This window comes from Aotus nancymaae, unplaced genomic scaffold, assembly GCF_030222135.1.
Source record: "Aotus nancymaae isolate 86718 unplaced genomic scaffold, 86718_ANA_hifiasm-v0.15.2.pri h1tg000028l, whole genome shotgun sequence".
Classification (NCBI taxonomy): Eukaryota; Metazoa; Chordata; class Mammalia; order Primates; family Aotidae; genus Aotus; species Aotus nancymaae.
The window spans coordinates 3,877,308-3,891,514 of NW_026988441.1; the positions used below are offsets into that span (position 1 = coordinate 3,877,308).

Below are 14,207 nucleotides of genomic sequence, written 5' to 3' on the forward strand. Positions count from 1 at the left end.
GAAGAATGAGAGGAAAAGAATAAACAAACATGCACAATTAAGCAAAAACTCACTTCTCTGTTTACACACATACATCTAACAGCATATGTGTGGGCTTTTTCCAAACAGAGCAATTCTCTAATTCTCTGGAGACACTACTGTCTGTCCTACTATTAAATTCAGTTCTGACACTGTCTAACTGGAGCTAGCATCAGATCGCACAAGTTAAAGGACTCACTCCCACAAGACTGTCCTCGCTTCAGACACCAAACCAAGTCCCACGTGGCCACCTGTACTTCTCACTGATGGGCTATAAATCAGGGGTTCCTGTGACCCCCTCCTTAGGTTTGATAATTTGCTAGGATGGCACACAGAACACAATAAATCACTTTGCTTTCATTTACTGGTTTATTCTAGAGAATACAGCTTAGGCCAGGCACAGTGGTTTATGCCTGTAATCGCAGCACTTTGAGAGTCTGAGGCAGATGGATCACTTGAGGCCAGGAGTTCGAGAAGTCTGGTCAATGTGGCAAACTCTGTCTCTATTAAAAATATAAAAATTAACCGCGTGTGGTAGCACATGCTTGTAATCCTAGCTACTGAGGAGGCTGAGGCACGAGAATCATTTGAACCCAGGAGGCAGAGGTTGTAGTGAGCTAACATCATGCCACTGTACTCCAAGCCTGGGCAACAGAGTGAGACTCTGTCTTAAAAAAAAAAAAAAAAAAGGAAACAAAAGAATACAGCTCAAAACTCATCAAATAAAGTAGCTTCACAGGGCAAGTATATAGCAAGGACGAGGTTAGGGTGGTGCTCTTTGTAAACCCCGCATTCCAAAAGTTATGATGGCTTTATTGTAACTCACCTGCTATGATGTGAACGTTTGTTTCTCCCACCCAGATTTGTATGGGAAATTCTAATCTCCAAGGTGATGGTATTAAAAGGTGGCGGTTTTAGTAGGTGATTATGTTATGATTGTTCTGCCCTCATAAGTAGGATGAGTGCCTTATAAGAGTCCTATAGGCACTGGTCTGTCGCTTCCACCGCGTGAGGACTCATAGAAAGCACTCTCTGTGAGTAATGGCCGTCAGCAGATATTGAATCTGATAGCACCTTGACCTTGGATTTTATAGCCTCCCAGAACTGTGAGCAATAAATTTATGTTGTGTGTGTGTGTGTTTGTTTTGAGACAGAGCATCACTGTGTCACCCATGCTGGAGTGCAGTGGCATGATCTCGGCCCATTGCAACCTCCGTCTCCAGGGTTCAACCAAGTTCCCTACCTCAGCCTCCCCGGTAGCTGGAACTACAGGTGTGCCACCATGCCCTGCTAATTTTTATATTTTTTGGTAGAGACAGGGTTTCACCATGTGGGCCAGGCTGGTCTCGAACTCCTCACCTCAGGTTATTTACCCACCTCAGCCTCCCAAAGTGCTGATATTACAGGCATGAGCCACCATGCCTGGCTTAAATTTATGTTGTTTACAAATTATCCTGTGTAATAAATTTTGTTGTAGTACTTTGAATAGACTAAGAGACAAATTAGTCTAAATGACTGTAATGTGTGTATCAAGTGAATCTTCTTGGAGGAGGATGTCCTCAATGTAATGCTCTATCTGTGCTCATGGAGATTGTGGATGTCATTAAGCTGTTGTCTGCAAAGCTTGTGTGTGATGGCAAAGCTATGAGGGTACCCCTAGGTAGCCTGGAAAGGTGTATTGTGTTTCTTCAGAGGTGGAGGCAACTGTAGCTGAGAAATAAGCACTTAACAGAACATGCTAGCCAAATGAATGAGAACAAAATATTTACCAGTTCTTGATTGAATAGTATTAGCAATTTTTAATACTATTAGGTGTTATGTATGGGGTCCCTGATAGATGGGACTACCTCCTTAATGCTTGTAGTCATCCATCATAAGGGGCTCTTTATGATATTTTCTATTCTCAGATATGAGAACAGGAAGCACTTTGGGCTGTTAAATGGAGACGCAGCGTGGATAGTCACCATTCTATTGTGTTTTGCGTAACAAAACTTAATTATTGAAGGCCATGTTTCACCCTACATTGGGCCATATTAACTGTCTTAACTGGGGGACTAAGTGATCCCATTTTATCAAGCCGATCTCTAAGTGCCAACAACTTACTTTAATTTTAATGTGTTATTTATTATGTATACTTCCAACATAGAGCAACCTACCTCCAACATAGGCTATTTTAGAACAATAGGTATGACTATGGGTCATGCCTAAATAGGTATAATTTAGGCAAGGCTGTAGTTAAAGTGAGATATACTCATTTTTCAAAATGTTATATGTAGTTGTCTTCTAAAGACGATAAGGGCAGGGTGCGTAAATTTAGTGGGATCCTCATGTATAACTATAATTTCAGCCCTAATATTAAGTCCATAAATTTTTGTCAGTTTGAGCATTTTTGCTGTTGTTGAAGTTAAGTTAGTACCTATATTGTAAAGGCACAAAACCAAATCATGCCTTTTTGTCCTTTTGTTATATAAATTTTTTAGTATAAAAATTAATATATGAACTTCAATCAAATCAAATTGTAAAATTTTTGTTTTGATGTGGTTATATATTAAATGGACATTATTCATCTGTCATATGTTTACTTTAAAATATGGTGTATATATATATATATATATGATATATTTAATTTCCTTTTATCACCCCTCTTTTAGAAGTTTGTTCATAAATCAGTAAGTATTCTAGGGCTAGGATTATGTTTCCTAGACCTGGATTCTGCTCAGTACTTAAATTTAAAGCTCCTCTTTTTTTTTCTTGGACTTGTGGCGTAGAACTGGAAACTATGTCAAGGATGACAGAGCCCTGTGCCTCATATGAGAAAATTAAGCTTGTGTTCAGACTGGATGCTGAGGCAACAGACGCTTATAAGCACTCACTGCAGTGAGGAAGGGTGATGAATGTTGGGGTAGGCAGCTGTCAGCCTCGGCCAGAATTATGCCTTCAGGTACTCAAGATCCCTTCACACTCTTCTCCCAAACAGAGAAGTAGCTCCATCCTTCCCAAGGGTTATATTCCCAATATTTTATGTTGAAGTTTCTTTGTGGTACGTGTCCCATAACTTAAAAGAATACTCAGCTTCGAAGCCCCAGTATACCACGTTGCAATGAGAATTGGGAATCCGCAGTGGAATTTCCTAATGAGGAGAAGAAAAATGGGGAGAATGTAGCAGGTACTGTTCTACTGCAATTAACCAAGGCCAGTGGGAAAGAAAGATAAGAATTCCCTGCCCTGGCAGTGGAGGAAGTCTCCACTCTCCTATCTAGAGGTCACATACTGTCCTTCATGGCTCCTGACTTTCTCTCTTGCGTTTTTATCTTGTTCCTTATTTTCTATGGCCACAACTTAGTTGGGCATTAAAGAATATACTTTTTTTTTTATTTTTTGGAAATTGAAAGCATTTATGAGTCAAAAGTGAGAATAGAATGGGCAAACTGCTCTGCCTTGGAAATGCACAGAACTTTAGGGGAGGCAGGAGGTAAAGGGAGAGGAAATGAGTAAGTGAAACAGTGGGGTGAGTGAGAACGTTGATAACAGGACTGCCTGATATTCCTGTTGAGTGGTGTCTTTTGCCATTGTGTCAGGAAAGTATGTTACACAATACAAAAATAACAATTTCTGAGTGTTTATGTGGAAAAAGCAAGGTATATTGCTGAGTTATGAGTTGATTTATTTAAATACAAAGTCATTAGGCAGTGGTTAGTGAGAGTATTTTATTGAAGTGGAAACTCAAAATTTAAGGTGTTTATGAAAATGGAAGCCACCTGGGAATTTATAAATATTGTGCACATGAGTATGAGAATTTAGTAGATATGGCTTGGTTCATGTTATGAGGGCTGGAGATAATTTTAATTAGACAACAAATGTTTTTCACTTAAATATCTAGGTGACGCTACTATTTATTGATTCATTAATTCAGTATTTATTGAGTGCCTACCACATGTCAGACACTGTTTTACACATGGGGGTGAGGATCCATCTGCAAACAATATAGACCAAAATCCCTGCCCTCAGATAGCTTACATTCTTCTTGTATGAGAAGAGCCATATGAAGTTTGTATACAGTTGTTATCCCACTTCATGACAATAAACTTCATAGTTCAGATGAAATGGCCAAATTTATTGAAAATAATAGTTTACCAAAAGTGAAAGATATGAGGAAGAAAACTGAACAGTCTAATAATTGTTAAAGAAATTAAATCCATATTTACAATCCTTCCCAGAAAGAAAACCCAAGACCTAATTGGCTTCATGTAAATGTTTTTAAAAAGTTTTTTTAGTAAACACCTTTTATAAATTTTGAGGCCAGGAACAGTGGCTCACTCCTGTTATCCCAGCACTTTGGGAGCCGGAGGTGGGCAGATCACTTGAGGTCAGGAGTTTGAGACCATCCTGGCCAACATGGTGAAACCCCATCTCTACTTAAAATGCCAAAAACTTAGCCAGGCATGGTGGCGCATGCCTGCAATCCCTGCTACTCGGGAGGCTGAGGTATGAGAATCGCTTGAACCCAGGAGCCAGAGGTTGCAGTGAGCTGATACCATGCCACAGCACTCCAGCCTGGGCAACAGAGTGAGACTCTGTCACAAAAAAATTTTTTTTGAAAATTAAAAAAAAAATGTTAAAGTGTAACAGTGTTTAAAAAGATATAATACTACAGAAGAGAATCAGAAAATCACTTTCCAATTCCATTCAGGAGACCATTATAAGTGGATGTAAAACCTAACAAGGACAGTAGAGAAAAGTGAAACAACAGCCATCTTTACATAAACATAAATACAGAGATTCTAAACAAATCTAGGAGATCAAGTACAAATACGTAAGATACATTATGAGCAAGCATGGTTCATTTCAGAAATGCAAGGGTAGCTTAACATTAAAGAATTCATCAATCTAATTTGTACTGTTGCAAATGAAAGAATAAAAATAATCATGTTAATATTGGCAGAAATTACATTTTATAAAATTTAACATCCATTCATGATTTAAGCAATACAAGAAGAAAACTCATAAAAAGAATAGAGAACACCTTCAATAGTCTGATTAAAAACAGAAAGATCCAAAAGGTGACAGCAAACTTTATACTTATGGGTAAAGTAATTAATTCTCCCTTTAATACATACTGTCTCATCTAAGCCTTACAAATCCCCACCACTCTGTTTTCTTGTAGTTTTTTTCCACTTCCACTTTCCCCAGGGTGAGGTCTAGAAATTAGAAATGACACTCACAATACCCTCATTTTCTATTTCTTACTCTCAAATCAGGGGCCACAGAAGTATTTTTTCCTGATTAAAAACTTGATGCACTCATCCTTGAATGGCTTAATAGGACTCAAGGGTAGATGAAGCTGGGATTGGCATGAGGGTGGGATGAGAAAGAGCTAAAAAATATCGCTGACCCCCCCTCACATTGCCTGTACCTCCACCTCTGCAGGAGGTGAAGCAGTGTTGGTGGCTCTGACCCTGGTCTGGGCTGAATCCCTGGTCAGGGCCCTCTGCAGAATGGCGGGCAGGGAGTGGATGGGTCTCTCTCGGAAGTTATGGCTCATGAAGACACAGAATGTGCGGTTGAGGCAGCCTCAGCAGCCCATCTATTGTAGTCATTCATCATAAGGCATCTTTATGACTTCTTTTTTTTTAGATTTGGGAACACGAAGACTTTTGGGTTGCTAAGTGGAGATGTGGTGTCGATAACCACTCTTATTAATTAGGTTTTATATCAAAAATTTTAATCCTTGAAGGTGCTGTTTCAACTTCTATTGGGCCATAATAAATTAACTGGGGGACTACGGGGCCCCATTTGATCAAGCCAATCTGTAGGTGCCAAAAGCTTACTTTAATATTAATTTGTTATTAATTGTGTCACAGAATCTGTGTTCAATGTAGAATATTTTAGAGCAATGAATGTATGACTATGGGAAATTTAATCAATGCTACAGATAAAGTGAGGTCTCAATTTTCAAAATTTCATTTAGCTTCTCAAGATTATGGGGTAGAGTAAGTAAATTTAATGGGATCCCTATGTATAGCTATAATTTGAGTCTCACTATTAAGTCCACAAATTTTTGTCAATTTGTGTGGCTGGAGTGCAGTAGCACGATCTTGGATCACTGCAACCTCTACCTGCCAGGTTCAAGCAATTCTCCTGCCTCAGCTTCCCAAGTAGCTGGAATTACAGGGGCCTGCCACCATGCCCAGCTAATTTCTGTACTTTCAGTAGAGATGGGGTTTTACCATGTTGGCCAAGCTGATCTCAAACTCCTGATCTCAGGTGATCCGCCCACCTCGGCCTCCCAAAGTGCTGGGATTACAGGCGTGAGCCACCTCACCCAGCAGTTAATGGTAAAAGTTAAGTGAGAACCTGTGTTGTAGAGGAACAAAGGCCAATCAGTGTCCTTTTTGTGTTTTTGTTACATAAACTTTTCCTACAAAAATTAATATATGGATTTTGAATTTCCAGTCAAATCAATTTATAAAACCATTTCGATTTGGTTATATACTATATATACATAATTTATCTATTAAATATTTACATTAAAATTTTGTATGCATATATAATGGATTTAATTTCCCTTTGTCGTCCCCCCATATGTTTCTTCATAAATTAATCTAGGGCCAGTGTTATGTTTGGTAGACCTGGTTTTTGCTCAGCACTTAAAAGTTTCTCTCTTTCCTTGGACTTGTAACTGCCTAGAGCATTAGTCTCTGTAATTTTTTTCTATTTTCTTTTCCCCCAATCAGTCTGTAGGGTCCAGCCCTACAGGGTCCCATGAGTCCCTCTCTGCTGGTGTGGAGATGAGAAACTATAGAAATAAAAGACACAAGACACCGAGATAGAGAAAACAGAGTTTGGGCCCAGGGGTCCACTGCCCACCAAAGCGTCAAGTCCGGCAGTGGCCCCGAGTGTCTGGACGCTCTGACTTTTATTGAGTACAAAGCAGAGGGAGGGGCAGGTAGGATGAGGTGTTGGTGGTCAGGGACAGGGTCAGGTAAATCACGTGTCTTGGAGACGGGCCCAAGACTTTGAAGAAGCCGAGGCGAGAAAACCTAAGGCGTCAGCACTTTCTTCATACTTGTCAAGAAATAACGAGGTCACTAAGATTTGTGTTACTGTTACTAATTCTTATCTTCTAAGAAAAAGAGGAACAGGTGCAGAAGCAGAACTTGAAAGTAGACATGGAACATGACCGCTGAAACCCAGCACCACATGGAGACAATGAAGTCTCCGGGTGTCGGTGGGTCTCTCTGACAGCTGTCAGGCTTCCCACAAGAGCTTGGGAGAGCAGAGTTTTCTCCTCAGTCCTTCGAGGGAGGAGACGTCGTGGCCATCTTGGATGTCTCCTTCCCTAGCTGGCTAAACAGCGGGCGCTTTCACAGCGCTGACACTGTCACAGAGCTGAGGCGTCCTCCAGCAGCCCTTATGCGGGTGCGACGGAGGGCTTAGAGCATCTTGCCTTAGGGTCACCTCTTTTCCAACGCCACTTCAGTCCCATACTTCTTGACCTGAGACTTATTAGTAAGATTAAAGATTATACGATTGTATATATGTGTATATTTATGATTACATATGACTAGCTGTGATGATTTATGATTATATATAGGAATAACTAACTATATCTCTAATTCTTTTCTAATTCTATGTTCATATGAGAACATGCTGAGGCTTCAGACCCTTGCCTCGGCTCTTCCAGGGTTTCCCCCCACATCAGTCTTTTTGCCACTTGAAGCCAGAATTCTTAGTTTCTGTCCTAGTTGATAAGAGAAAAAGAGGAAGGAAGAAAAGAACCCCATGCCACTAGACAGTCGCCTCTCTCTGGGAAGGACCCAGTACAAGACAGTGAGTCTCTCTCCTCTCTTTTTTTTCTATTTAAAGTAAAACCCTTAAAATGGCTTGCATTTCTAGGCATATCGTATTTATACACTTTCTATTTCCTATCCTCACTCTCTGGATGTTTACTGGACAAGGTCCCAGTGGTATGGATTAGCATTCTGCTGTTTTGACTTCACACATTGTTATCAAAAAAGAAAAAAAAATGGGGATGAGAGTTAGTCCAAACTGTACTATTTTGTAAGCCCCTCAACGTTTTGCAGACCTTGGTCAAAGTGAAACATTCCACAGGGTTTCGGGCCATGAGAAAGATCCTGCCCACCCACCCCGACCATAAGACACAGGAACATCCTTATCCTACCCTCCTGGGCAAAGGCCCAAGGAACATCACTATCACACTCCGTGGGAACGGATGCCAAACCGCCTCATCACGGGAACATGTTATCAACATTTTCCCAGGCATCAGGCCATGCCCTGCTTCCAGACCCCTCCCACCCAGGCCTGAATTGCCCCAGCCTGTAAGCAGTGGTGGGCATTGGCACCACTGCAGGTGTATGCTGGACACAAATGCCTGCATTTGCTGTTGAGATGCTCTCTCTCTCTCTCTCTCTTTGTATGTCTTTCTTTAATCTCACCTTCTCTTAAAGCTGTGCAACGAGCTCCACTTGCACAGGCCTTGTAGGTAGCTGCTTTTCTTTCCAGGGTGACCCTACCTCTGAGGGGCTGGGAGAACGAGAAGTGACAGCAGCAAGGAATGCAGCAACCAAGGAGGCAGTGGCCTCAGCAGCACCTGCTCTTGCAAGGTGCCATGGGGACTCAGGTGCGGTTGCCCTGTCACAGGTTAGAGTCAGGCGACTGGATCCTTTCACCCAGCTCCCCTTCACGGACATAGTGAAGCCAGCGTTCTGTTATCCTCTCCAACTTCACTATGGGGGAATCGCTACTCCCCAGGAGCCTGGTGGCCCATGGCTCTATCAGTTGGAAGTAGAGCTGATGATAGAGCCACGGGCTACCCGGTGGCCAGCTCACCATCCTGACCAGCTCTCTCTGGCTGGAGGCCAGTACTATGCAATTTAAGAGCCAATACAGGCCGGACCACTACCAAGGCCTTAGGTCACCAGAGGAGCGTGTATGGCTTAAGGGGGAACGTGCCCTCCAATAGTGGCCCAGTGTCAAGGGCCTGATCTCAGAAAGAGTGTCTGATGTCCCATAGAAAAACACCCCGATTCCAATAGGACCTGTCCTGCAGCAGCTGTTGGGGAGCCTGAAGCCTTAGAGAGCCATCCACAGCCACCGGAATTTCTGGACAATCTCTAAGGCAGCAGCTGACGACAGCAGTACTAGGCTGCGTGGAGCAGCAAAATCGAACACCAGCAAGCAGTAGCGCTGTCCTAGACCAACCCAGCCATCTGATGCAGGAAGCATGCGAGCCGTCCACATACACAGACATTGGGACCCGGCCATCTGATGCAGGAAGCGTGCAAGCCGTCCACATACACAGACATTGGGATTGTTTCCAAGACATAGCCAAAAGTCTGCCTGGTATGCCAGTGGTATTAAATGAAACTCTTCACATTTCTCTATCAACTCAGCTGGTAGTGACTGTCCTCAGCAGCCACCAGAGGCAGGACAAAAGAACATCAGGAGGGGATCCACCTTCCCAGGCCGCTTTGGGGCAACCTCACATTGTGAGTCGGAATGTGGGTGCGGCTTCCATGATGCAACTACAGTGTTAAAGTTTGAGAGGTTGGCCAGGCGCGGTAGCTCAAGCCTGTAATCCCAGCACTTTGGGAGACCGAGGCGGGTGGATCACCAGGTCAAGAGATCGAGACCATCCTGACCAACATGGTGAAACTCCGTCTCTACTAAAAATACAAAAATTAGCTGGGCATGGTGGCATGCGCCTGTAGTCCCAGCTACTTGGGAGGCTGAGGCAGGAGAATTGCTTGAATCCACAAGGTGGAGGTTGCAGTGAGCCGAGATTGTGCCACTGCACTCCAGCCTGGCGCCTGGCGACAGAGTGAGACTCTGTCTCAAAAAAAAAAAAAAAAAGTTTGAGAGGTTTTAGTATTCACAGACCTTTGGAGGTACATGAAACATCTGGAGGCCACACTCAGAGGAATGAGAGAACAGGCAGGAAGAGAGCTGAGAGGGAGTGGCACCTGGCAGTGTATATCAGGAAGTGGGGTGTGGTGCATTTCAAGTTCAGGGGCAAATGTCTGAATGGTTGGGGATTAGGATAGGCGCAGAAGTGACACTTGTCTCTACCACCAACGACTCCATGCTTTTGGGGTGACTACAAGGCTGAGATTGGGGTCATCTGGAGCTCCTCATTCACATGTCAGTCACCTGGGTTGGAATGACTCAAATGCTGAATGAGGCTGGGACTACATGTGGACTCTAGCATGGCGGTCTTAGGGGAATCCCATTTCCTGCATGATGGCTGCCTTTCTCCAGAGCACGTTCCCAGGAGAACCAGAAAAAGCTACATGGCTTTTTTTGACCTGGACTTGAAAGTTATGTGGCGTCATTTCTACCACATTCCATTGATCAAAGTAGTCCCAACCTTACCCAGGTTCAAGAAAAGAGGGCATAGGCCCTTCCTCTCAGTGGGAGGAATGTCAAATAATTTTGCGGCCATTTTCTTTAAAACCACTGCACCAAGGTAACTGCATGGATTTGGGTGCCATCATTGAGATGAGAACTCGGGAGGAGAAGCAGCGTTTGGTTTGCTAGAGTGGCCATAACAAAATGCCATTAACAAGAGTGGTAAAACAATAGCAATATATTTTCTCAAAGTTTTAGTAGCTGGGATTTTAAGATCAAGGTGTCAGCAGGGCTGGTTCCTTCTGAGTCCTCTCTCCTTGGCTTGCAAATGCCGCCTTCTCCTCATGTCTTCATGTGGTCTTCCCTCTATGCCTGTCTGTGTCCTAATTTCCATGTTTTATAAGGACACCAGTCATAATGAATTAGAGTTTACCCTAATGATCTCAGCTTTGATTATTACCTCTTTTAAGGTCCTATCTCCAAATATAGTTACATTCTGAGGTGCCGAGGGTTAGAGCTTCCACTTAAGAATTTTCTGAGGTCATAATTTCATCCATGGCACAGAGGTATGAGAGGAGATGATGACACCAAATGCTGAAGATGAGCCTGAAGGGAGAGATGAGCTCAAAATGATGTGTCTGGACATCACGGGCAGGTCTGAGCTAGAGACAGGGATCCGGGGAATGTTAGCTGAGGTGTAGTTTAAGCATGGATAGGTTCACCAGACAGAATGGGAAACAGCAGATAGAGAGGTTTATGTAATTACTAAGATATCTGTGATATTTATTGCACTGGAACTCCTATTAAGTGCCTTGTATCACCAATCTTATTTGTTCTGCTCCAGAAAAGACCTCTGTAAATATCTTTAGTCTCATTTCCAGGTGAGATGATGGAGACTCATTCACTCCAGTTAAATCAGGGGTCAAATATGGCCCAACACCTGTTTCTGTGTGGCTTACGAGCCATGAATGGCTTTTACATTTCTTGCTGGCTGAAGAAGCAAATGAAGAGTGTTTTGAGACATGTACAAATTATATAAAATTCATTTATAGTGATTTAAATCATGTGTTATTGGCACGCAGCAGTGCTCATCATTTATATATTGCCTGTGACTGTACTGATGCTATAACAGCAGAGCCAAGGAGCTGTGACAGAGACCCTCTGGCTTGACAAACATAATATATTGACTGTCTGGCCCTTTACAGGAAATGTTTGGGACCCGTGGGTTAACTGGCTTGTCCATGCACAGAGCTCATGAACAGTAGGCCTAGGATGCCAGTCCAGCCAATCTGGCTTTGCCATGGCTGCCTTGTAATTTACTGAGAGGCTCTGCTGCTCCCAGAGTTCATTTTAGACCTTTCTGCTACCAAAAGAGTCAGGGATTTTCGCTTTATACGCAGAAATTTTCCCCACTCAGGTCAACCCCAAAGCCACTTCCTCTTCAGCTTTACTCACATTGGGCAATGGAGTTTTGTTCCATCAGAGTAAAAGTTTATTTTAAGACTTGTCTTTTGTTTACTTGCCTCTAGCTATTTTTATTAATTGTGGGCCATTTGGTAGCAAGGAAGAAAACCTTCCTTTTTTTTGTTTTTTGAGACAGAGTCTCACTCTGCCACTCAGACTGGAGTGCAGTGGCACAATCTCAGTTTACTGCAACCTCCGCCTCCCAGATTCAAGTGATTCTCCTGCCTCAGCCTCCCTTCTCCTAACCCTCCTAGCTGGGATTATAGGCATGTGTCACTGTGCTCAGCTCATTTTTGTATTTTTAGTAAAGACAGGGTTTTGACATGTTGGCCAGGCTGGTCTCAAACTCCTGACCTCAGGTGATCCACCCATGTTGACCTCCCAAAGTGCTGGGATTACGGTGTGAACCACCATGCCCGGCTGCTTATGTTTTAACAGAGAGAGTTTATGGGAAACACGCAGAGGCATCTAGGAGCCCAGTTTTAGGAAGAACAATCAGGCTTCAAAAGACTTGCAGATTTGTTTGGCAGTTAGTCTCTGTGGGGTCCTTTGTATCTTCTTCTTCTCTTGACATCTGGGTCTTTCTCATTTGTGCATAATGGTGTCCTCTGCCATTTCCCTTATTTTAATCCCCACCCCCCCCACACCACCACACACACAATATTTTGGTTTCCTTGTGTCTCTGAGACACGTCTATACTTCTTACCCTTCCTTGCTTGGGAATCTTCTAAAAACCTTCTGGGTATTAGGACCCAAAAATAATTTTTTTTTTGAGACGGAGTTTCGCTCTTGTTGCCCAGGCTGGAGTGCAATGGCGTGATCTAGGCTCACTGCAACTTCCGCCTCCCAGGTTGAAGCAATTCTGCCTCAGCCTCCTCAGTAGCTGGGATTACAGGCGTGCACCACTACGCCTGGCTAATTTTATATTTTTAGTAGAGACAAGGTTTCTCCCTGTTGGTCAGACTGGTTTCAAACTCCCAACCTCAGGTGACCCGCTTGCCTCGGCCTCCCAAAGTGCTGGGATTACAGGCATGAGCCACCATGCATGGCCAAATAAATTTTTATAAAATCAATCTGAACATATCTCACCTTGGACATAAAATCTTCAGTATTTTTTCATTTCATCACTATCTTCCTGGCATGAGATGCTGTATTGTGAGGTTAGACGGTATAGCAGCTATCTTGGGGCTGTGAGGTGACAATTTCTGGGAAAAAAGTGCCTGAATAATGATGAAAAAGTAGAAGGATTAAAATAAACAGAGTTTTTAACGATATTTAGACAGAACCTAAATGAGTACTCCTCACTTGCAAAATTCTTGGAAAGTAAACCATAAATGTCTTTGGTTTAAGCCATTGTTAGGTGTATTTTTAGATTATAAACTACTTAAAATTGTAAACAGCCTTACTGACACAACCTTGGGAATAATGCTTTTAGGATGACTACTTTATTTCTGCCTCTGCATCCCATTTCTCTCCATGCCACTCTGATACCTTGGATAGAACCTGTTATTTCATAAAGCACTAGAAACCTACAAATGAGTTTCCACTGGAGCCAAAAATTACGGGATTAATCTAGGCCATGTGCCTGGGTGTGGATGCTCTGCCTGTCAACTTCTCTGCCTCCCTTCAATCTCTCTGTGTTTCTGGTCTCCATCCTTCTCATCTTCATCTCTGCCTTTCATTGTTTCCCTCTAATTCTTTTCACTGTTACCGAAAGAGGGTCCTGATCCAGATCCCAAGAGAGGGTTCTTGGATCGTGTGCAAGGAAGAATTCAATGTGACTCCATAGGATAAAGTGAAAGCAAGTTTATAAAGTAAAGGATTAAAGCATGGCTACTCCATAGACAAAGCAGCCCTGAGGGCTGCTGGTTGCCCATTTTTAGGGTTATTCTTGATGATATGCTAAACAAGGGGTGGATTATTCTTGCCTCGCCTTTTTAGACCATATAGGGTAACTTCCTGACATTGCCGTGGCATCTGTAACCTGTCATGGCGCTGGTGGGAGTGTAGCAGCGAGGACGACCAGAGGTCACTCTCATTGTCATCCTGGTTTTGGTGGGTTTTGGCCGGCTTCTTTACTGCAACCCGTTTTATCAGCAAGGTCTTTGTGACCTTTATGTTGTACTGACCTCCTATCTCATCCTGTGACTTAGAATGCCTCAACCATCTGGGAATGCAGCCCAGTAGGTCTCAGCCAAATTTTACCCAGCCCCTATTCAAGATGGAGTTACTCTGGTGCCAGTGTCTCTGACATTATCACAGTACTTGCTCCTCTGTTTACCTTGACCCTTGGAGAGAGAAGCGGCCTGGACACCCAGATTCCTTGGCCCTTGATGTTGAGAGGTCGAACCTCTGCA

At 43.0% G+C, this 14,207-nt stretch overlaps 1 protein-coding gene across 1 annotated transcript in view; it reads left to right on the forward strand.

Moving 5' to 3' along the window:
- LOC110569336 (large ribosomal subunit protein eL31-like) overlaps positions 1-14,207 on the forward strand; it is a 56,856-nt gene that overhangs the window by 31,487 nt on the left and 11,162 nt on the right. The gene's annotated exons all lie outside the window — the stretch shown is intronic.